General features: G+C 36.5%; 1 long non-coding RNA gene across 1 annotated transcript in view; it reads right to left on the bottom strand.

Annotated features, from left to right (window-relative positions):
• LOC101019605 overlaps positions 1-26181 on the bottom strand; it is a 187832-nt gene that overhangs the window by 138203 nt on the left and 23448 nt on the right. The window contains exons 2-4 of the long non-coding RNA XR_002518445.2: positions 16683-16833; positions 13836-13977; positions 5010-5188 (exon numbers count right to left, since the gene is read on the bottom strand). This is a non-coding gene — a long non-coding RNA (uncharacterized LOC101019605). The remainder of the gene's footprint in view (positions 1-5009; positions 5189-13835; positions 13978-16682; positions 16834-26181) is intronic.

Below are 26181 nucleotides of genomic sequence, written 5' to 3'. Positions count from 1 at the left end.
AGGATAGTGTCTAGCAATTAATTGGTATTCAAAAGACATCAGTCCCTCTCCAACCACCCTATCCCATGTTATGCCCCTTTAAGGTTCAGTCTGCCCCTGGAGCACCACTTGAAGGTTAATTCCAGTGTCACATCCTACCAATATGAGAAAGAGCTTCAGGGCTGGTCCACTTCATTGGATAATCTGGTTCAAAATGTAATACTAGATGTGTGATCACAAACCCTGTGCTTTTCCTAAATTTAAGCACTCTTCCTTCTTCTTTCTGAGAGTGAGGCTATCAAATCTTACTTTCCTATGGTGAAGCCCTCCCTGTTTCTTTGTCATCCTTGTCTCTGATTCAAGTCCTAAAACTGGACTTTTCTCCTTACCCCATTCCCAGATATCAAAAACTTGAATGATGCCAGGAAGAGATAAATGTCTAAAATTCTCTTCAACCACTTAGGGAGAATTCTACCCAATAAACATTTTCTTCCAGCCCATAAAGCTGTCACCATTTTTAAAAAATAGCTAAAAAACCTAAACTTCCCAGCACCCTCAAGCTGCCCTGCTTGCCTCAAGGTGCCAAAATCATGAAGCCAACCTGTGCAAGAAATATGTTATGGAACAAGTTGCTTTCGCATTGAATCTTTCAGGTTTCCAGTTACAATCAAGGTAACTATGCCCATTATCTCTTTCATGCTGAGCCACTTGCCAAAATGTCCTTCATTTGCTGTCATCCACCACTATGAGCTGAAATAATCAATTAGAAAAATTCAGCTAATTTTTAAAAGCTGGTATCGCAATCCAAGTAATTTATTTTTCTGTATCTTGATGACATTATTTAGTTATGAAACATTTAACCTTCTTTAGCCCTTGACCCCTCACCCTGAGCAGCACAGAAAGACCATCCCCAAATAAGCTACATGTTCTTATTATCCTTCTACAGAGGACGACTTCTCTCTCAACAATACTCACTGTTTTCTCCCCAAACTTACTTTCATTTCAAATAGCTTTAATCTGTATGCTCTACCTCTTCAATCATGTTCACATTCTCTCCTTGCCTTAATAAAAATCTCCTCTTTTTTACAAAACATTAAGATCTTGTTTAACATATGTGCCAGTCAAGTGGACACTGCTCGTTCTCATCTTTCCACATGCCATGGGATTCATGCTATTGGAATTAAGTGCACTTAGCTAGCAGTTGTGTGGAGACAACGAAGATTTTGTTCTAAAGAACACCTGAAAGTTTTAATTCCAACTTACTGAAACTTAAACTATTTCACATGTGTTATTGTCATCTTTTGATTTTCTATTCCCAGGGAAGAGCCCTTTGACTTTTGAGGCTCATGTCATCCCTCACCATGCTAATCATGACAAAAATCATTAAATTTAACTCATCATTTTACTAAATTTTAGAATGAAAAATCAAGGATATTATATATAGAAGATTTCTCAACAGTGAAACTATCGATACTTGTATCAGATCATTTTTGATGCAGAAAATTCTTCTGTGCATTGTAGGAGGTTTAGCAGCTTCCCAGTCCTATATCATGTCAGTAGCAACTCTTCCCTCCCTCCTCAACTTTAGTAACAATTAACGATGTCTCCAGGCATTATCAAACATCCCCTGGGTGAAAATTGCCTCTGATTAAGAACTACTGGCATAAAGCAAATAACAAAAAAAAATTTCATTCTTTTCATCTGGGATTTATAAGCCTGAACTGACACAGTAATTCAGAGTGCAGCTGCAGAGAGAAAAGGCAACAAAATCTTAAGTAATAAAACTTAAACATACAAATTTGAAACTGGAAATTTGGTAACAGTAAGACTCCTAAAAAAAAAAAATGCATTAAAAAATGTAGAAGCCTCTATTCAGTTCAACGAATCTGAAACTGAAGAATACATTCATTTCATAACTATACATTCATTTAATTTATGCTTGGAATTACAAGTGGTTTTAATTTGGTTATTATCATTTGTCAGATACTACAATGAAGAAATAAACAAGAAAAAAAGCAAAGAATTGTTTAAATGGCTTCAAATGTAATAGATTCAGAGAAGAACAGAATATATTCAATTGAAAAAGTAGCTTGAAAATGTCATAGCTCTATAATTACATCATTATCTTTTCTTAATGTGTTATTTACACTAAAAACAACTATTTAATATAATCTACTTATTTCATGAAAAATAACAATCACAAAATCAATATTTGACCCCTAATTATAGTGCAATGCAATATACAAAGGCGCAAAAAACCCATAAGTATCTGTTGACTAAATGAATTATGATGCCACATTAACTAAATTTGTGCCAAAAACATAGTTTTTTTTTTTTATTGTAAGAGATTTTTAAAGAAGTAATAACTATTATCCTTGACTTATACATCTTATCAAGATGTTTGATTTTGGAGTTGTCCAAATCAATTTCTTAAATATAGTCACAGTATACAAGGCATGTTAGAATTACTTTAAAAACTAGACATTCTGAGATGTATTAATGACATCATATCAGCCTGCAGCTATTGCAGCTTGAGGGCTATAAGTGACTTTTCTCTCCTCTCTTTGGGTATGAGTTTTCTAGTGTGCAGGAAGATAAATGCTCTCCTAAGTATGGTAGTGTCCAAGAGATACAAAAAAAATCAAGAAAAGTGTTTTTTCAAAAAGTTATCCACTATTATTTCTCTTCCATAACAAATATAACTATGGCGAAAAGTGAATAATTTATTTACTAAATTTATAGTCTAATTTACATAGGGCCAAATATTAATACATGAGCTCCGCTTTCACTCCAAAGTTATCATATAAATGCAATTTAAATGACACTGAAGAAATGGGCTAACTGCTTTGTTTTTTACACTCTTTCAGTAGAGAAAAATATCAGGAATTTTATTCAGTTGGGCAGACTATTTCTGTGTAACTAAGAATTTAGTTTTATTCTTAATTAACCATCACTAATAGAATTGTCCTAAAATTGGGATCTTTTTTCTTTTTTTTAAAAAAAAGGGTATTACAAGGAATAGACCTCTCTTCAGTTGTAGAAGCTCATAGAAATAGTCAGCTTGTTGAACTATTTCTGGCAGGGTGATCAATCTATACAGTGAATTTCCATCAATACTAAAAATTCCAGTTTTTCTGGAATTTTAATTTTTGACGATGTAAACAAATGAGTTGACTTAAATTCTCTAGAGTCAAAAGTCTTCTATGCAAAAGGCATTGTGGCATTGCAGTTTAGAACTTAAAACTTTGGACTTAAATCTAAATTTGAATCGTATTGCCACCACTTCCTAGCTGTGTATACAGTTAGCCAACTTCCATAAGCCCCACTATTCTCATCTGTAAAATAGGACAGTAACGTCCTGGGTCACTGGGAGTTAAAATGAGATCATTTTGTTTAAATGCTTAGCATGGTGACTGGCACAAATGATCAATAATTATTTTTATTAGTAGAACAAATAAATTACTTTTGTAAAAATAAATTTGACTTATTATTTAGGTTTTCTGTGCAAAATATAAACTACCCTGTGTGGTTTAGATAACAATATTAAGCTGCATGCCTGGTCTTTTTTTTTTTCAATGGAGGTGTGAAAGAAATACTCAAGTGACTGTGTTGCTGGTGGGAAAAAGCATATCATTTCCTGGGGTCTTCAGGGTACAGTTGTGATCAAAATTAAACACTTCTAGGGATTATGCTGTGACCCTTTTAATATGTGCCTTTAATTTTTTTCATTCCTTAATACTCTATACTCAATGGTGCAGGATTCTGGTTTTCTACTGGCTCCTTATTTAAGAATGTGAAAACATTCAGATATTTGAGAGGGTAGAAGTGGAAATTAGGAATGCCTAAACAAACTCTAAAAGGAGTAAGAGTCTATTTTTAGCAGTATTAATTTATTGGCTTTATCAATTAATTGGTATTATGGCTACTATCCTATTTCAATCCCTACTTATTCAATAATAAATATGAAAATATCTAAGCTTTTCTTCTGGCCTATAAAATTTAAAAAATTAAGAAAACATATCACGTTGAAGACATTTATTTTTCACAGAGAGCAGTGAAGGCATTTCTCTACTTCCTTTCCCCCATACTACCCCTAGGATTGCTCTGCAGTATTCATGTGTTAGTATAGGTCAACAAAAAGTACTATACGTGTGTTCAGCTGTTTAAAATGATGTTAATACACTTAATGCTATTAAAGAAAGAACCAAAAAAGGTTCAATATGTACATTCACTCTCATGAAGAAGTTGTTTAGATGTAACAGTGTAAACAAAATCTAAATAAACGCAACAATTTTCATCTTCTCAGGATTGGTGAAAAATGTTATTCTTTTGATTATACTTACTTCTGTCCCTGTACCTTGAATATACTGAACAGCATCTTACTCTGTAAACTGTTAGCCCTTAATGTGGGGGTCTAAATTTTATTTTTTCTTTTTTATTGCTAACTGATTATTACTACCATTGGGGAAAGTTATTGGTTTCTACATATTTATTATGTATTCTGCTATGATATACAAATGTCTTATAAATTCTAAATTTAATTAGTTGCTTTTCTCCCTATAAACTTCAAAATATTTCTAAGAGATTTTCATAGGTATGTAACAATATATAAAATTTAAAATAATCCTTATATCTGATTTATATTACTTCATTTGTTGTATTCAGATATAACTTCAAAAACAATTCAATTTGTACAGCTTGCTTAACACCATTAATATTTATTAAGCTAATTACTATTGGTTTGTAGTAGTTTTAACATAATGTTTATATACTTTTGTTCTATTTTTCTTCATACAGACTTTTGTTTAAAATGCAGAAGGGCTGCCAAGTTTTTCCAAATTCTTTTTTTTGTTTGTTTGTTTGTTTGTTTCAAGGGATATAGACGCATTGCTTTATTGTAATTTGTTCCTGAAATGAATTACTCTGAGAGATTTGCTAATATTAGGTAATCACTGAAAAGCTAATAAGCTAAACTCTTTGTATGTACTGCAGTCAAACATAAAGAATAAAATTATTTTGGGTTTTCTTACTCTCTGAGGTGCTGCTGATTGTCTCCTTTCTCCCCATGGATTAGGACCTCAGAACTGGCAAACTCGTTGTTTGCTGCCAGACTCCAAAAAATTCAGCATTTCTGTGTGTGTTATCTGGCTTCACAAGTAGCCTCCATGTGAGTGACTATGCAGTCCGTGCAGTGAAAGGGAGTTTATCCCTATGGGGTGAGAATGAAACAATAGGAAACTTCATATGAGACACAGTAAAGCAGATAAATCCCTCCTCCTTTTTCCTTCTGTTAACTTCTCTTCCATAAACTTTGGTGAATTCCTTCATACCACAGGTCTATTGAGGGACTTTCTATGCTTCTGCAGTAGATAAAGGGGCAGTTACCAGCACAGTAATGCAATGGACTCCATTCCTTTTCATCTTTCCTTGCTTCCCTTAACTGCTCCTGAATTGCATCTTCTAAATAGATCAAATCCTTACCTTTATACTTGCCTCAGGTTCTGCTGCTTAAAGACAACAACTAAGATATTTGCTGTATATTATTAGCATTATTCAGACAAAAAGTAGTATATCAGGGCTTATATTTTTTTAAATTATACTTTAAGTTCTGGGATACATGTGCAGAATGTGCAGGTTACAAGGTATACGTGTGCCATGGTGGTTTGCTGCACCCATCAACCTGTCATCTACATTAGGCATTTCTCCTAATGCTATTCCTCCCATGCCCCTCCACCCATTGACAGTCCCTGGTATGTGATATTTCCCTCCCTATGCCCATATGTTCTCATTGTACAACTCCAACTTATGAGTGAAAACATGTGGTGTTTGGTTTTCTGTTCCTGGTTTAGTTTGCTGAGAATGTTGGTTTCCAGCTTCATCCATTTTTTTATGGTTTCATAGTATTCCATGGAGTATATGTGCCAAATGTTCTTTATCCAGTCTATATTGATGGGCATTTGGGTTGGTTCCAAGTCTTTGCTATTGTGAATAGTGCTGGAATAAACATACATGTGCGTGTGTCTTTAGAGTAGAATGATTTATTATCCTTTGGGTATATACCCAGTAATGGGACTGCTGGATCAAATGGTATTTCTGGTTATAGATTCTTGAGGAATCGCTATACTGTCTTCCACAATGGTTGAACTAATATACATTCCCACCAACAGTGCAAAAGCCTTCCTATTTCTCCACATCCTCTCCAGCATCTGTTATTTCTTGACTTTTTAATAACTGCCATTCTAAATGGCATAAGATGGTATCTCATTGTGGTTTTGATTTGTATTTCTCCAATGACCAGTGATGAGCTTTTTTTTTTTCATGTTTGTTGGCTGCCTAAATGTATTCTTTTGAGAAGTATCTCTTTGTGTCCCTCACCCACTTTTTGATGGAGTTGTTTTTTCTCATAAATTTGTTTAAGTTCCTTGTAGAGTCTGGATGTTAGACCTTTGTCAGATGAGTAGATTGCAAAAATTTTCTCCCATTTTCTAGGTTGCCTATTCATTCTGATGACAGTTTCTTTTGCTGTGCAGAAGCTCTTTAGTTTAATTAGATCCCATTTGTCAATTTTGGCTTTTGTTGCAATTGCTTTTGTTATTTCAGTCATGAAGTCTTTGCTCATGCCTATGTCCTGAATAGTATCATCTAGGTTTTCTTCGAGGCTTTTTATGGATTTAGGTCTTACATTTAAATCGTTAATCCAGCTTCAGGTAATTTTTGTATAAGGTATAAGGAAGGAGTCCAGTTTCACTTTTCTGCATATGGCTAGCTAGTTTTCCCAACATCATTTATTAAATAGGGAATCCTTTCCCCATCTTTTGTTTCTGTCAGGTTTGCCAAAGATCAGATGGTTGTAGATGTGTGGTGTTATTTCTGAGGCCTCTGTTCTACTCCATTGGTCTATATATGTTTTGGTACCAATACCATGCTGTTATGGTTACTGTAGCCTTGCAGTATAGCTTGAAGTCAGGTAATGTGATGCCTCCAGGTTTCTTCTTTTGCTTACAATTTTCTTGCCTATATGGGCTCCTTTTTGGTTCCATATAAAATTTAAAGTAGCTTTTTCTAATTCTGTGAAGAAAGTCAATGGTAGCTTGATGGAAATAGCATTGAATCTATAAATTACTTCAGGCAGTATGGCCACTTTCACAATATTGATGCTTCCTATCCATGAGCATGGAATGTTTTTCCATTTCTTTGTGTCCTCTCTTATTTCCTTGAGCGGTGGTTTGTAGTTCTCCTTGAAGAGGTCCTTCACGTCCCTTGTAAGTTATGTCCTAGGTATTTTATTCTCTTTGTAGCAATTGTGAATGGGAGTTTGCTCATGATTTGGCTCCCTGTTTGTCTATTATTGGTGTACAGGAATGCTTGTGATTATTGCACACTGAGTTTGTATCATGAGACTTTGCTGAAGTTGCTTATCAGCTTAAGGAGATTTTGGACTGAGACAATGGGGTTTTCCAAATATATAATCATGTCATCTACAAACAGAGATAATTTGACTTCCTCTCTTCTTATTTCAATAGCCTTTATTTCTTTCTCTTGCCTGACTTCCCTGGCCAGAACTTCCAATACTATGTTGAATACGAGTGGTGAGAAAGGGCAACTTTGTCTTGTGCTGGTTTTCAAAGGGGGTGCCTTCCAGCTTTTACCCATTCCATATGATATTGGCTGTGGGTTTGTCATAAATAGCTCTTAATATTTTGAGATATGTTCCATTGATACCTAGTTTATTGAGTGTTTTTACCAGGAAGCAATGTTGAATCTTACCAAAGGCATTTTCTGAATCTATTGAGATAATCACGTGGTTTTTGTCATTGGTTCTGTTTATAACATGGATTACGTCTATTGATTTGTGTACATTGAACCAGCCTTGCCTCCCAGGGATGAAGCCAACTTGATCGTGGTAGATAAGCTTTTTAATGTGCTGCTGGATTCAGTTTGCCAATATTTTATTGAGGATTTCTGCATCGATTTTCATCAGGGATATTGGTCTGAAATTTTCTTTTTTATTGTGTCTCTGCCAGATTTGGTATAAGAATGATGCTGGCCTCATAAAATGAGTTAGTAAGGAGTTCCTCTTTTTCTGTTTGGAATAGTTTCAGGAGGAGCTCTTCTTTGTACCTCTGGTAGAATCTGGCTGAATCCATCTGGTCCTGGACTTTCTTCAGATGGTAGCCTATTAATTACTGCCTCAATTTCAGAACTTGTTATTGGTCTATTCAGGGATTCAACTTCTTCCTGATTTAGTCTTGGGAGGGTGTATGTGTCCAGGAATTTATCCATTTCTTCCAGATTTTCTAGTTTATTTGCATAGAGGTGTTCATAGTATTCACTGATAGTAGTTTGTATTTCTGGGGGAGCAGTAGTGATCTCTCCATCATTTTTTTATTGCATCTATTTGATTACTCTCTCTTTTCTTCTTTATTAGTCTGGTTAGTGGTCTATTTTGTTAATTCTTTCAAAAAACCAGCTCCTGGATTAATTGATTTTTTTGAAGGGGTTTTTGTGTCTCTATGTCCTTCAGTTCTGCTCTAATCTCAGTTACTTCTTGCCTTCTGCTAGCTTTTGAATTTGTTTGCTCTTGCTTCTCTAGTTCTTTTCATTGTGATGTTAGGGTGTCGATTTTAGATCTTTCCTGCTTTCTCCTGTGGGCATTTAGTGCTATAAATTTCACTCTAAACACTGCTTTAGCTGTGTCCCAGAGATTCTGGGACATTGCATCTTTGTTCTCATTAGTTTCAAAGAATTTATTTATTTCTGCCTTAATTTCATTATTTACCCAGTAGTCATTCAGGAGCAGGTTGTTTAGTTTCCATGTAGTTGCGTTGTTTTGAGTGAGTTTCTTAATCCTGAGTTCCAACTTGATTGCACTGTGGTCTGAAAGATTGTTATAATTTCCATTCTTTTGCATTTCCTGAGTAGTGTTTTACTTCCAATTATATAGTCAATTTTAGAATAAGTGTGATGTGATGCTGAGAAGAATGTATATTCTCTTGATTTGAGGTGGAGAGTTCTGTAGATGTCTATTAGGTCTGCTTGGTCCAGAGCTGAGTTCAAGTCCTGAATATCTTTGTTAATTTTCTGTCTCATTAATCTGTCTAATATTTACAGTGGGGTGTTAATGACTCCCACTATTATTGTGTTGGAGTCTAAGCCTCTTTGTAGGTCTCTAAGAATTTGCTTTCTGAATCTGGGTGCTCCTGTATTGGGTGCATATATATTTAGGATAGTTAGCTCTTCTTCCTGCATTGATCCCTTTACCATTATGTAATGCACTTGTCTTTTTTGATCTTTGTTGGTTTAAAGTCTGTTTTATCAGAGACTAGGATTGTAACTCCTGCTTTATTTTCCTTTCCATTTGCTTGGTAAATATTCCTCCATCCCTTTATTTTGAGCCTATGTGTGTCTTTGCACATGAGATAGGTCTCCTGAATACAGCACCCCAATGGGTCTTGACTATTTATCCAATTTGCCAGTCTGTGTCTTTTAATTGGGGCATTTGGCCCATTTACATTTAAGGTTAATACTGTTATGTGTGAATTTGATCCTGTCATTATGATGCTACCTGGTTATTTTGCCCATTAGTTGATGCAGTTTCTTCATAGTGTTGATGGTCTTTATATTTTGGTTTGTTTTTGCAGTGGCTCATACCAGTTTTCCCTTTCCATATTTGGTGCTTCCTTCCAGAGCTCTTGTAAGGCAGCGTTGGTTGTAACAACCTACCTCAGCATTTGCTTTTCTGTAAACGATCTTATTTCTCCTTCCCTTATGAAGCTTATTTTGGCTTGATATAAAATTCTGGGTTGAAAATTCTTTTCCTTAAGAATGTTGAACATTGGCCCTCACTCTCTTCTGGCTGGTAGGATTTGTGCAGAAAGATCTGCTGTTAATCTGATGGGTTTCCCTTTGTGGGCAATCCGACCTTTCTCTCTGGCTGCCCTTAACATTTTTTCCTTCATTTCAATCTTGGTGAATCTGACAACTATGTGACTTGGGGTAGCTCTTCTTGAGGAGTATCTTTGTGGTGTTCTCTGCATTTCCTGAATTTGAATGTTGGCCTAACTTGCTAGGTTGGGAAGTTCTCCTGGATAATATCTTGAAGTGTTTTCCAACTTGGCTCCATTCTCCCCATCACTTTCAGGAACACTAATCAAATGTAGGTTTGTTCTTTTCACATAGACCCATGTTTCTTGGAGGCTTTGTTCATCCCTTTTCATTCTTTTTTCTCTAATCTTGTCTTCATGCTTTATTTCATTAAGTTGATCTTTAATCTCTGATATCCTTTCTTCCACTTGACCAATTAAGCTATTAATGCTTATGTATGCTTCACAACATTCTTGTACTGTGTTTTTCGGCTCCATCAGGTCACTTATGTTCTTCTCTAAACTGGTTATTCTAGTTAGCAATTCCTCTAACTTTTTATCAATGTTCTTAGCTTCCTTGCATTGGGTTAGAACATGCTCCTTTAGCTCGGAGGAGTTTGTTATTACCCACCTCCCGAAGCCTACTTCAGTCAATTAGTCAAACTCATTCTCCATCCAGTTTTGTTCCCTTGCTGGCAAGGAGCTGTGATCCTTTGGAGGAGAAGAGGCATTCTGGTTTTTGGAATTTTCAGCCCTTTTGCACTGGTTTTTCCTCATCTTTGTGGATTTATCTACTTTGGTTGTTGCTGTTGGTGACCTTTGAACGGAGTTTTTGCTTGTCGTCCTTTTTTTTTTCCTGATGTTGATGCTATTACCTCTGTTTGTTAGTTTTTCTTCTAACAGGCCCCTCTTCTGCAGGTCTATTGCAGTTTGCTGGGGGTCCACTCCAGACCCTGTTGCCTGGGTAGCACCACCAGAGGCTACAGAACAGCAAAGATTGCTGCCTGCTTGGGTAGCACCACCAGATTGCAAAGATTGCTGCCTGCTCTTTCCTCTGGAAGCTTTGTCCCAGAGGGGCACCCACCGAATGCCAGCCGGAGCTTTCCTGTATAAGTTGTCTGTCGACTCCTGCTGGGAGGTGTCTCCCTGTCAGGAGGCTCAGGGGTCAGGGACACACTTGAGGAGGTCTTCTGTTCTTTAGCAGAGCTTGAGCATTGTGCTGGGAGATCCACTGCTTTCTTCAGAGTTGGCAGGCAGGAATGTTTAAGTCTGCTGAAGCTGTGCCCACAGCTACCCCTTCCCCCAGGTGCTCTGTCCCAGGAAGCTGGGAGTTTTATCCATAAGCCCCTGACTGGGGCTGCTGCCTTTCTTTTAGCAATGCCCTGCCCGGATAGGAGGAATCTAGAGAGGAAGGCTGGTTACCATGGCTTTGCGGTGCTGTGGTAGACTCTGTCCAGTCTGAATTTCCCACTGACTTTGTTTATACTGTGAGAGGAATACCACCTACTCAAGTCTCAGTAATGGTGGACTCCCCTCCCCCAACCAAGCTCAAGTATCCCAGGTTGACGTTAGACTGCTGTGCTGGCAGCAAGAATTTCAAGCCACTGGATCTTATCTTGCTGGGCTCTATGGTGGTGGGATCCACTGAGCAAGACCACTTGACTCCCTGGCTTCAGCCCACTTTCCAGGGGAGTAAACAGTTCTATCTCGCTGGCATTCCAGGCACCACTGGGGTACAAAAAAAAAAAAAAAAAAATCTTCTACAGCTAGCTTGGTGTCTGCCCAAACAGCCACCCAGTTTTGTTCTTGAAACCCAGGGCCCTTGTGGTGTAGGCACATGGGCAGAGTTTGGAAGATTTTGGAGGGTTCAGAAGAAGACAGGAAGATGAAGGAAAGTTTGGAACTTCTTAAAGACTGATTAAATGGTTGTAATCAAAATACTGATAATGATATGGACAATGAAGTCCAGGCTGAGGAGGTCTCAGACTGAAATAAGGAACTTATTGGGAACTGGAGCAGAGGCCACCCATGTTATGCCTTAACAAACAGCTTGATTGAATTCTGTTCATACCCTAGGGATCTGTGAACGTTTGAACTTTAGAATGATGACCTAAGGTATCTGGTGGAAGATATTTTTAAGCAGCAAAGTGTCCAAGGTGTGGTTTGACTGCTTCTAACAGCCTATACACAGATGCAGGAGCAAATAAAGAAGTTGGAACTTATATTTAAAGGGAAGCAGGATGTAAATAAACATTTGAAAAATTTGCAGCCTGGCCATGTGGTACAAAAGCAAAGCCCATTTTCAGCGAAGGAATTCAAGCAGGCTTTTAAATTTGCATAACAAAAAAGGAAGTAAGTGCTGATAGCCAAGACAATGGGAAAAGGCCTCAGGGGCATTTTGGAGATCTAAGAGGCAGCCCCTACAGCCACATGCCCACAGGTTTAGGAAGACAGAACGGTTTCCTGGGCCAGGCCTGAAGTCCCACTGCCCTGTACAGTCTCAGGAAACTTCTCCCTGCATTCCAAACACTCCAGCTCCAGTCCCAGCTGTGGCTTAAATGGGTCCAGTTATAAGTCCAGCCACTGCTTCAGAGAGTGCAAGCAGTAAGCCTTGGAGGCCTCTATATGTTAATGTTGTGGGTGTGCAGAATGCAAGAGATGAGGCTTGGGAGCCTTCACCTAGATTTCAGAGAATATATTTGAAAAGCCTGGATGTCCAGGCAGAAGCCTGCTGAGATGGGTTGTGCCTTCACAGGAAACCTCTACTAGGGCAGTATGGAGGGGAAATGTGTGTGGAGCCCCCACACAGAGTCTTCACTGGGTCATCCCGGGATGGTCAAGCCAATGGCACATCCAAGTGCCCATGTTCCCTAAATGTGAGGCATGAAGTCAAAGGCGATTATTTTGAAGCTTTAAGATTTGATGACTGCCCTGCTGGGTTTTGAACATGCATGTGGCCGGTCACTCCTTTCTCTTTGCTGATTTTGCCCTTTTGGAATGGAAATGTTTACTCAATGTCTATAACCTCAGGTATTTTGGAAGTAACTAGTTTCTTTTTTGTTGTTGTTGTTTTTGTTTTTCTTACAGGCTCATAGGTAGAAGAGACTTGCCTTGTATCAGATGAGACTTTAGACTTTGAACTTTTGAGTCAGTGCTAAAATAAGACTTTGGGGGACTACTGGGAGGGCATGATTGCATTTTGCAATGTGAGAGGGATATAAGCTTTGGGAGGGGCCAGGGGCCAAATGATATGGTTTGTATCTGTGTCCTCACCAGATCTCAGGTTGAATTGTAATCCCCAATGTTGGAGGTGGGGCCGGGTAAGAGATGACTGGATTGTGAGGGTGGATTTCTCATGAATGGGTTAGCACCACCCCCTTCATGCTATCCTCAAGATGCTGAGTAAATTCTCATGAGATCTGGTTGTTTAAAGTGTGGGGCACCTCACTTTCACTCTCTTGCTCCTGCTCCTGCCATGTAAGATGTCAGTGCTCCCCCTTCACCTTCTACCATGATTTTAAGTTTCCTGAGGAAGTTGAACAGATGCCAGCATCATGCTTTCTGTACAGCTTGCAGAACCATGAGCCAATTAATCCTCTCTTCTTTGTAAATTATCCAGTCTCAGGTATTTTTTATAGCAATGCGAGAATGAACTGATATAACTAAGTATCTATCAATGCAGGACTTATAAATAAATTATGTTATATCCATAAACTGAAACATTCCAGCTTGCATACAAAAGGATATGCTAATTTGGAAAGATCTCTAAGACACAGTAATTGAATAAAGCAAACTATGTGAGATAGATATAAATTGTACTTATACTTGATTGAATTTATATAATTTTTGAAAGGAACACAAGAAACTAATAAAACATGTTTTTAGTTTGGGGCTGGTGCCAACTAATGGATGATATACCAGGGTAGGAGTGAGACAACCATTTTTATTTTTGCACCAGTATAGCAAATAAATACAAAAAAATTTGTACATCACCTGTCATATTTCCTTAGTCTCTTAGTTGTCCCTTATCTTGATATTTCTATTCTGTTTCTATTTTCATTTTGTAGTTGCAACTTGCCACATTCTTGATGAGTAGAATATTTTCTGATTTCTGTACACCTCCTACATTTATTACCTATTGAAGAAATTAAATCAATAAAAACGAAATACATAATCTCCCTGAGTACAGAAGTTTTTAATGATTTCTCACATTCTCAAGGCATTCCCTCATTTAACAATCACATCTAAGTTATATTAGACACCATGCTAAGTACTGGAAATACATAATGCAAAAAGAGAGAGACAAGGAGAAGAGAGTGAAGAAGGCAGAAGAAGAAAAGAATAGATTCTCTGCTCTAAAGGAACTTGCATTCTAGTATGCAAAGATATGTCAGGTAGCAATAATTTTTTAAATTAACTGTCTTGAAAATAATGCTATTTTAAAAAGCTTTGCAAATAAAGATAAATATAATAGAGCACTAAAAATAAGGATGTGGCTTGATTTGAAAGTAATCTTACTGTGACATAATTTACTCATAGATTAACTGGTTTGATTTTGCCAGTTGCCAGGTGGATGTCTTTCTTTTTTCTATTCCATGTGTGTCTATTTCAGTTAAAAATGTGTAAGAATTTCTTTCTACATGAAGCTTCTTGGAACATTAAAAACATCTTGGAAATTTTTAAATGCCAGAATTATTTGGAATTGACATTACTCAGAATAGTCCTGATCAATTATCATTGCCTTCTATACTAGGAGGATGTATAGGTGAAATGATATCTTCTCTGGTGTCTCCTGAAGTCTTCAAAACATCAATGTATCCTTCCAACCAATGTTTCCACCATGCCCTGAGGCTGATTGGCTGGTAAAATGGCCAATGCCAATGCTACCAGAGTTTAGGTTCTTTAAGGGACTGTTTTGTTATTTTTTTTCCATCCATTATAATTCTGGAAAATTTTCCTAACAGAGTAAGTTCAGCACTTTTTAAATGCCTTTAACCTTCTGAACCTCTAGTTAGTATAGATACATTTTCTCTTAATTCATTTCAGTGGGTGAGTTTTCCTGACTTCTCTCCCTGGTATCTTTTACTTTAGCAGCTTGGTCCCTGATCTAATAACATAAAGAATCAAGAAAAACAAAATCATTAATGGGAAATTCATATAGTGAGGTGAATATGAAAGAAATAAAGCTAGATCCTCTGAGTGCCATTAACCTCTAGAAAGGACCTGAGACAGTGGGCCTATGGGGTCGAACATAAGAAAGAGGAAGGGCAAAACCAGATAAATGGTCAATTCTTTTTCTACCTTCTGAAAATCATTATAAATGGTCTCCATACCTTCAATAACCAGGGATCCCGGGTCCTAAAGAATTTGTACTGAATTCCTTCATAGTAGAAACATTGGTAGGAATTAGTGTTTTATGCAAGCATCTTCTTGTTATATCCATTAAACTTTGCCTGGAGAAAACTTTTGTTATCATTTGCACTCATTAGGGGCTTCTTGGGAAAAAAAATAATAAAGTTTTGAGATTGGGCTTGTGAGTTTAGTATTCCACAATTCTTATGCATTAGGGGAGAATATATTGCCATTCTTCTCTACCTTAAAAATCCCTAACGAGGTATCACAAATTCTTTATTGCATTATGACAGCCTATATCCTTACCAGAAAGGTGAAAAGGAGAAAGATTAAAATTATATTTTCACTGTGTTAACATTTAATCATTACTTCAAAATGCCAGTTTTTAAATTAAGAGGTTCTCAAAAATAATTATTTAATTATATTGTTCTAGGCCAATAAATAGCTTTGGAAATATTTAACTGCAATCATACAGCTAATAGTTAATAAAGACAACATCATTTTTGTTTCCTTTTCTTACTGAATTTATTGTGATGTTAAAATTACTTGTTTTATGTAAATTATACCCACCCAGTCCTCTAGCACAATTTGGAATAATTGTATAACTAACTTAAATAATTTCTATCTTAAAAAGTTTAACTGTCTAATTCATCTAGCAAATATTATTTATTTTATATAAATTTGTGAAACAAATGAAAAGTAAACAAATCGCAAGGCTCTAGATTTGGAAACAAGTCAATAAATAAGACTAAAGTAGAATCACACATTTATTTTCCTATCATGCTGGTTTGATTTTGATGAGTTCTATATTACTACAAGACTCACAAGAAAATAAAATTTTTGAAATAAATAATCTAAAACTTCAGGTGTTTTTAAACATGTGAGTTATTTGAGGTATATGTCCTCAATTTAAAGAAATTAACTCCCTTCTTTTTTCCCTGGCATTTTATGAAATTTAATGCACAAATATATGTGCATTCCAAAATGTCAAAAGATTATTTTTATGTGTCAGAAGATTCAATCCATGCTTCTCTTTAAAATTTAGAACTTGTTTACTTCTAAGGCTGAGTGCATTTTAGAATAACTTTGTGTTAGCTACAAATAACAATCTTTTCAAGCCCTAGCAACCAGGCTCTGCCTCCGCAAAGGCCTTTGAAGGGTTTCTTTCACTGCCTTTGCCCCTCCTCCTTCTGTACCCACCCAGGTTCTCAGCATAACAATTTCAAAAAATAGAGAGGAAGGAAGGAAGGAAGGAAGGAAGGAAGGAAGGAAGGAAGGAAGGAAAGAAGGAAGGAAGGAAGGAAAAGGGGGAGGGAGAGAGAGAAAGAAAACTTGTTAAAAATGAGGTAGTTCAGTGTTTTATGGTTTAAAAGTGTATGAAAGCCAAATGTACACATTCTCACCTACTTAACATGCAAGTTTTGGGATATAATCCTTCAGCAAACAATAGGTTTATTGATTATAAAGGCTCCAGTAGAAGTTTCTTACCAGTGTGTGGCTTTTTCGTGAAGGGGGAAAAAATGATTTGGAAATGAGCCACCTTTATTTTTAAATTCCCGAGTCAATATGTTGCCACAGCAACCAAAGTTCTTGCTATCTGGGAAAAGACAGATGTCTTTGCTTCAATCAAGATGCAAAGCTAGAGAGAAAAAAAAAAAAAGCAATGAAAATACTTCATTTCATTTTTTGAAAATGTGAATTGCCCTGAGCTGGCTTTGAGACATAGTTCTTATCCATAGTATCCATCAACATGTATTCAAGTCCCTCAATATTGCAATACTTCATTTTCATTAATTAAATAATTACCTCGAATGCTGTCTCATAACATTCAGTTGAGTTCATTCATTGTCGAAAATGTCATTCAATTTAAAATAGTTCATATTATTATGCAGTTTATTGACAAAGATGATGTTTAAGTCTATTTAATAAGAGTGGTTGTGTCCAGAAGAAAAGAAAGATGGGAACCACAAAAGGACTGCTGAGAAAAAGAACCAGAAAGCCTCCTTTATTTTAACATTGTTGTTGTCCTATATGTGCTTATTCCTTAACCCTTGAATCTTAACTAAAATGAAGGTAAAGTAATTTTTGAATGTTTAAACTAACGAGAACAAAAAGGGTACAAGAAGAGACAACAGTAGACCAAAGATTATAACAAACTTTTGAATATGGGAAACAAGTAGCAAGTGAATTAACAAAAGTGAGATGTTTGGGAAAAAATACTGAACAGTGAACAAACGTACAGAGAATTACAGATAAACTCAAGAGTGAGATCTAGAGAAAGCAGAATGTTAAGACAGAAAATATAAAGACATTCAGTGAAAACTGGGTTTCAAGAAAAGAGAGAGCTTTTAGCCCCTTTTCAACTACTGTGTGCTGGAGAGGAAAGGGAAATTTCATGCCTGAGACCTAAACAACACGAAAATAAAGTAAAGATGAAGGAGTGGCTCAGGTCTCAAAATAGAAAAAAAAAATACAAATTTTGCATATTAAATATTAGATTCTACAATTTCCTTCCCCACCCTACCAGAACTCTCACTAAGAAGGATTCAACCTTCTAGGTATAGAGCTAAACAATTTTTATCTGAAGAAATTGAAAACAAAAGCAACACACACACACATTTTAGCATCACTCCAGTAGAAGAAATAGCTTGCCACCAAATCACCCAGATGAGAATCCCACAAGTCAACAAACACTTCTCACATGCACAGAGTTCCTGATCCACATTAACTTGTTGCATACTTCATCACACATAGCTCAAAGACTAAATAAATGGGCATGAATAAATAAGAACTTAGATGAAACAAAGACATTGCTGGGCAAAGAACAAAAAGGTAAGTAAAACTATTGTTAATTACCTTGTAGAGAAAGAAGATACTAAAAAGAATTGAGAGCTATAGAATGGAACATCAAAGGTAATTAAGACTCCTGGTAATTAAAAATATGCTATCCAAAATTTAAAAAGAAAACTAAAATAGATTATCCAAAATCTTAAAAAGTGTTAACAGAAAAAGTTATAATAGAAAATAAAAAGTTATAGAATTAGATGATCAGCCCAGGTGCTCTAACTTCTAAATTCTACATACAAAGAAATAGAGAAGCAAAAAGGGAAGAAATTATCAAAGGACAAATACAACACATTTTTTCCCCAGAAATGCTATTAGATTATTCTGGCCTCTCATTGAAAATTTTTTCAATAAATGAACCCAAGCAAGGCACATTGTACATATTTCAAAACACTAGTTATTAAAAGATATCCTAAAAACTTACAAAGACAAAAAATGAGAGATCACAAAATATCAGGTAAATGAATAACAGAATTCTCAATAGCAATACTACAAGTCAAATATACATGAAGAGAAGAAACTAAAAATTATCCAGATAAACTGTTAAGAGTACAAAAAAGATATTTTCAGACATTGATGCAATAAAAAATATGTATTTTCCATAAATACTTTCTTAGGAAGCTACTGGAAAATATACTCTTATAAAACAAACAAAGGAAAAAGAAGAACACTGTATTAGTTAGGGTTCTCCAGAGAAACAGAACCAATAGGATATAGATAGACATATAGATATAGACAGATAGATGTATAGATATATAGAAAGATATTTATAATAAGGAATTGACTCTCTTAATTATGGATGCTGTCACATGATCTACCTTCTGCAAGGAGACTCAGGAAAGCTGGTGGTGTAACTAAGAATAAGAGGACCAATGATGTAAGTTCCGGTCTAAAGACAGAAGAAGACTGATGTCCCAGCTCAAGCAGTCAGGCAGCGATAGAAAAACATCTCCCTTCTTCTGCCTTTTTGTTCTATTCATGCCCTCAGTGGACTGGATGGTGCCTATGTCCACCTGTATTGTGAAGGGCAATTGGCTTTGCTCTCTACCACTTCAAATGCTCATATTTTCCAGAAACAGCCTCACAGACACACTCAGAAATGTTTAGCCAATTATCTTGGAAACCCTTGATCCAGTAAAGTTGAGACTAAAATTAAACATCACAAACACAAAACTCAGGAAACAGAATCCATCCTAAGAAAAAAGGAAGGAAAGTACTTTGTTAATGGGAAGAAGCAAATCTATCAAGAAAATTGTTTTTACTAGAGAGGTATATTGAAGATAGTGAGATGGAGATCTGCAGAAAAACAACAACAGCAACCTTAGATCTTCTAGAATTTATGTTTGTAGAATCTTTATTCATAATCACCCAAACTGAAAAAAAACAAGATGTCCTCCAATGGATGAAGGAATAAACAAACTCTGGTACATCCATACAACAGAATATTATTCAGTGGTCAAAAGAAATGCACTATCAAGCCCCAAAGAGACATGGAGGAAACTTAAAGGCATATTACTAAGTGAACAAAGCCAATCTAAAAGGGTACATATGGTGTGATTTCAATGGACATCCTGGATAAAACAATATTAAAAAGTTTGTCCATCCATGGTTAACAGAGGTTCAGGTGGAGTGGGAAGAGGGATGAATACAAGGATGAAGCACAGGAGATTTTTAGAATGGGGAAACTATGCTGTATGATATTTTAATGCTGAATAAATGACATTATGCATTTGTAAAAAAACATAAAACTGTACAATATAGGGAAAGAAAACAATGTTAAACTATAGTTTTTCATTAATGATAATGTGTAATATTGGGTAATCAATTGTAACAAATGAGCCACACTAGTGCAAGATGTTAAAAATAGGGGAAACAGTGTGCAAGAGGGAGGGATATATGGGAGGTCTCTGTACTAGCTGCTCAATTTTTCTGTACACTTAAAACTGTTCAAAAAAACAAAATCTGTTCATTAAAAAGTACAAGTTAAAAAAAGAAATAAATACATGTATAGAAAGTCATGCCAATAAAATACGATGCAAGAAATAAATATCTGAGAAACAAAGTGTTATTTATAAAAGGAATCATGATGATTGTTTGGGTCAAGAGTAAACTATGAATTCATTATTTATGGAACATGTATTCTGTTCTAAGTACTCTTCAACTGCTTAAGATACATTAGGAAACAAAACAATAAAACACTTTATTCTCAAGGGGCTTATGGTATAGTGATATTGCATAATCATATTTTTTTTAAAATAAAAATTTAAAGACTGATTATTGTTTTAGCCCCTATGTATCATATAGTTATACTGATGAATAAATATATTAGAAGTAGAGATGGGAAGAAGGAATTAAGTCCTTATCTTTCACAGCAAGAAATCAACTGAAAATGTATATAATCAATAAATATCAGTATAGATTTACAATGTAGAAATATGTAGGTAAATACCAGGGAAACATGTAGAAGAGTCAAATGTAGTTGATTCTGTAGAGAAAGAGAGGCACATGAGTGGGTTGTGAGAGAGGAGGAAAATGACTGCTATTTCTCATTATGAGACTATTAATTTGATTTTTAAAATCTATACATGTATAAATCATATAAATTTCAACGAATTAGAAAATAAATCTAACAATTAAAGACAAAATTCAAGATCTATGGCATGAGATGTGGAGTATAACACTGAAAAACCATAACTCTCTCTAATACTATATTCAAAAGGTATCAATATGTTATGTCACTGTATGCCTTAGAGATTATTGGTATTGCAAAAGAATAAATAAGTAAGGTTTGTGTTTACAAGATTGCAGAGATATCACTTTTATATAAAATACAATGTTATTCCACATTTTCTTCTTTCATTTTGTCATCAGTTTTATTTAATCGTGATGTAGCATACAGAAAAATTACTATCTAAATGTTAGCACTTCAGAGCTAATAGTAAAGTGGTACCTCTGTGTATAGATATTACAATAGCAAAGCTTCTACCAAATCTACAGTTTCTTTAAACCATGACTTACACTGTATTAATATTAACCTCCATAAGATTAGAAAACTTATGATATACATATTTCCAAAGAAGATGGTATTAATATGAGATTATAACTGTTATGCTTTATAAGGGGAAGAAATGTCAATAATAAATCACTGTCTGCTATGGAGACATCATGATAATTATTTTTTCTTCTGTTGAAGCAAAAAGAACTGAGCATTAGAAACATCACTGAAATCCAATTCTCCTTTCTCAAGAAAGTGTTATTGTAAAATTTCAAATACTAAAATTTTAAAGAATGCTTTTATTTTGCCTTTCAGCAGAAAAATATGTCTCATCAGAAAAACAAAGGGTTCCATAATATTGTGATATAATCAGAAATATATATTTTGTCTCCATCCCTGGCTTTTGGCATGGAGCTTGTAAAACCTTTGGAATTTTCTGGAAGATAGGGTAAGGGTGCCTTTCATATAAAATAAACCTCTTTCAATCATAGTTTATGCTAATAAAGCAACTCTTGAAGGATGGCTGCTGGTTCCCAGAGGAACTAACCATGAGATAAGAAAGTTGGCTCTTTCAGCTCCATGCCCCAAACTCTGGGTAGAGGAAAAGGGCTGAGAATTGAGTCAATCACCAATGGCCAATGATTTCATCAACCATGCCTCTATAATGAAACTTCAAAAAAGCCTAAATGACAGGGCTGGGAGAGCTTCTGGGTTGGTAAGCACACTTACGTGCTGAGAAGTGACAAACTCTGGCTCCATGGGGACAGAGGCACCTGTGCTAGGAACCCTTCTGGACCTTGTCCTATGTACATCTTCAACTAATCTGTCTGTTAATTTGTATTCTTTGTAATTTTTTTTTATAATAAACTGGTAATTGTAAGTAAAGTGTTTCCCTGAGTTCTGTGACACATTATAGCAAATTACCAAATATGAAGAGGGGGTTGTGAGAAGCCCAACTTGTAGTCAAATCAGACACAGGTGTGGGAAACCTTGGGTCCTGCTAATCAAAATTGGCATCTGACATGAGGGAGCAGCCTTATAGGACTAAACCCTTAAACTTTGATGTCTGTGCTAACTCCAGGTAATTAGTGTTAGCAGTGAATTAAATTGTAGGACATCCAGTTGTCATTTAAAGAAATTTAGAGAATTGTTTGATGTGGAAAACTCACACATTTGATGTCAGAAGTCTTATGAGCATAGAAAAACAAGTATTTTCTATTTAAGATTCAATATCAAGAAAGATATCAAGTAGATATCTAATAACTGTGTGCAAATAGAACATTAAAAACAGAAGGGTAGCTCTATCCCAGATAAGGGAAATATACACAGATATTTTTACAGCATTTTGCAAGATGTTTTATATAGAAAATTAGACAGAGAGGATTATTGATAGATGTTACATAGTGTATACATGTGCATATACATTCACATAAGGTTAAGGTTAAATATGTTTGAGAGACACTGCAATGAGCATTTGAGAATCTTCAAAATAAGATTTTAGTGTTTTGTCCTCAAGCTGATAAGCAACTTCAGCAAAGTCTCATGATACAAAATCAATGTGCAAAAATCACAAGCATTCTTATACACCAACAATAAGCAAGAAGAGAGCTAAATCATGAGTGAATTCTCATTCACAATTTCTACAAAGAGAATAAAATACCTAAGAATACAACTTACAAGGGACATGAAGAACCTCTTCAAGGAGAACTACAAACCAATCCTCAAGGAAATAAGACAGGACATAAACAAATGGAAAAAAAAATTACATGCTCATGGATAGGAAGAATCAATATTGTGAAAATGGCCATATTGCCCCAAAAAATTCATGGATTCAAGGCTATTCTCATCAAGCTATCATTGACTTTCTTGGCAGAATTAGAAAAAAACTACTTTAAGTTTCATATGGAACCAAAAAAGAGAGCCCACACTGCCAAGACAATCCTAAGCAAAAAGAGCAAAGCTGGAGGCATCACGCTACCTGACTTCAAACTATACTACAAGGCTACAGTAACCAAAACAGCATGGTACTGGTACCAAAACAGATATATAGACCAATGGAACAGAACAGAGTCCTCAGAAATAATGCCACACATCTACCACCATCTGATATTTGACAAACCTGACAAAAACAAGAAATGGGGAAATGATTACCTATTTAATAAGTGGTGCTGGGAAAACTGGCTAGCCATATGTAGAAAACAGAACATTGATCCCTTCCTTACACTTTATACAAAAATTAACTCAAGATAGATTAACGACTTAAATGTAAAACCTAAAACCATAAAAACCCTAGAAGAAAACCTAAGCAATACCATTCAGGACATAGGTATGAGCAAAGACTTCATGACTAAAATACCAAAAGCAATTGCAATAAAAGCTAAAATTGACAAATGGAACCTATTCAAACTAAAGAGCTTCTGAACAGCAAAAGAAATTAGCATTAGAGTGAACAGACAACCTACAGAATGGGTGAAAATTTTTTTAAGCTACACATCTGACAAAGGTCTAATACCCAGAATCTACAAGGAACTTAAACAAATTTACAAGAAAAAAACAACACCATCAAAAACTGGGTGAAGGATATGAACAGACACTTCTCAAAAGAAGACATGTATGCAGCCAACAAACACATGAAAAAATGCTCATCATCACTGGTCATTAGAGGAATGCAAATCAAAACCACAATGAGATACTATCTCATGCCAGTCAGAATGATGATTATTAAAAAGTCAGGAAACAACAGAAGCTGGTGAGGATGTAGAGAAATAGGAACGCTTTTACACTGTTGGGAGTGTAAATTAGTTCAACCATTGTGGAAGACAGTGTGGTGATTCCTCAAGGATCTAGAACCAGAAATACCATTTGACCCAGCAATCCCATTACTGGGCATATACCCAAAGGATTATAAATCATTCTACTATAAAGACACATGCACGCATATATTTATTTTGCTATTTACAATAGCAAAGACTTGGAACCAACCCAAATGCCTGTCAATGATAGACTGGATAAAGAAAATGTGGCACATATACACTATGGAATACTATGCAGCCATAAAAAAGAATGAGTTTGTGTCTTTGGCCCAGACACGGATGAAGCTGGAAGCCATCATTCTCAGCAAACTAACACAGGAACAGAAAACCAAACACCATGTGTTCTCACTCATAAGTGGGAGTTAAACAATGAGAACACATGGACGCAGGGAGGGGAACATCACACACCAAGGCCTGTCAGGGTTTGGGGAGCAAGGGAAGGGAGAGCATTAGGACAAATACCTAATGCACGTGGAGCTTAAAACCTAGATAATGGATTGATAGGTACAGCAAACCACCATGGCACACGTATACCTAAGTAACAAACCTGCACGTTCTGCACGTGTATCCCAGAACTTAAAGTAAAATTAAAAAAAAAAAAACGTGTTTTGCATTTCCTAACTTCATTTGATCATCCAAATCCTCCTACGTGTGTGTGTGTGTGTGTGTGTGTGTGTGTACGTGTATATGTGTACACACATTTTTTTTGCTTGTTTGTTTTAGTCAGAGTCTTACTTTGTCACCCAAGCTGGACAGCAGTGTTTCAATCATGGCTTGCTGCAGCCTACAATTTCTAGGCTCAAGTGATCCTCTCTCCTCAGCCTCCTGTGTATCTAGAGCTACAGGCACACACCACCATGCCCATCTATTTTTTTATTTTTTGTAGAAACAGAGCATCACTGTCTTTGCCCAGGCTGTTCTCAAACTCCTGGCCTCAAGCAATTCCCCTGCCTCGGCCTCCCAAAATGTTGCAATTACAAGTGTGAGCCACCATGCTTGGCCTAAAACTGGAATATTTTAAAGATTTTATTTGGCTACCAATTTATTTATTTTCCATTTAAACAGTAAACTAGTAGAAAGATGGTAGAATAGAAAGCTCCATTGATTGCCTGTCCCCCAACAAGGACACCAAGTTAACAACTAGCTACACAGTAATAACACCTTCATAAGAACCAAAAATCAGATAAACACATATAGTACCTGGTTCCAAGTTCATATTACTGAAAGAGGCACTGAAGAGATAGGAAAAGCAGTCCTGAATTGTCCATGCCACTCCTCCCTCACCCCTGGCAACAGTGGTGGGGTGGTGCAGAGAGCGTCTCTGGGCACCAGGAGAGGGAGAATACAGCAATTATGAGGCATTGAACACACTTCTGTCCTGTTAGAGCAGAAAAAGAAACTGGACCAAATTCAGCTGATGCCTGCCCACAAGGGAAGCATTTAAACCAGCTCTAGCCAGAGGGGAATCACTGATCCCAGGAGACTGAACTTGTGTGCCTGCAAACCTTGCACAGAGGGCTACAGCACTCTGAGTCTCCAAGTAAACTTGAAAGGCAGTCTGGGCTGTAAGAACTGCAACTCTTAGGTGAGTCCTATCGCTGAATTAGGCCCAGAGACAGTGGACTGGGGGTACACATGATATACTGAGAAACCAGGTGGGGCACAGAAGGGAGTTCTGGCATCACCCTTTCCCTAACACCAGGCTACACAGCTCAGCTCCAAAAGAGACCCTTTCCTTCCTCCTCAGGAGAAGAGAGGGAAGAGTTGGGAGGACTATGCCTTACATCTAGAATAACAGCAGAGCCACAGCAGGATAGGGCATCAGTTGGAGTCTTGAAGCTCCTGTTTCAGGCCCTAGCTCCCTGAGACAGAAGGGAATCAGCTGCCTTGAAGGAAAGGACCAAGTCCTGGCAGCATTCATCACCTGCTAACTGAAGAGCGTTGGACCCTGAGTAGCCAGAAGCAATACCCAGGGACTACATCAAGGGCCTTGGATGAGCCTCTGAGACTTGATGGCCTCAGGTGAGATTCAACACATAACCAGCTGTGGTAGCTATGGGGAAAACTTCCTTCCACTTGAGAAAAGCAGAGGGAAAAGGGGACTTTGTCTTTCACCTTAGGTACCAGCATGGCCAGAGGAGGGTTGTGATGGTTAGTATTGAGTGTGTCAACTCGACTGGATTGAAGGATGTAAAGCATTGTTCCTGGATGTGTCTGTGAGGGTGTTGCCAAAGGAGATTAACATTCGAGTCAGTACACTGAGAGGGGCAGACACACCCTCAATCTGGGTGGGCACCATCTAATCAGTTGCCAGCGTGGCCAGCATAAAAGTAGG

This window comes from Papio anubis, chromosome 15 (assembly GCF_008728515.1).
Source record: "Papio anubis isolate 15944 chromosome 15, Panubis1.0, whole genome shotgun sequence".
Lineage (NCBI taxonomy): Eukaryota > Metazoa > Chordata > Mammalia > Primates > Cercopithecidae > Papio > Papio anubis.
Note: the sequence above shows the minus strand (reverse complement) of the source record. Positions and strands in the feature narration are given on the sequence as shown.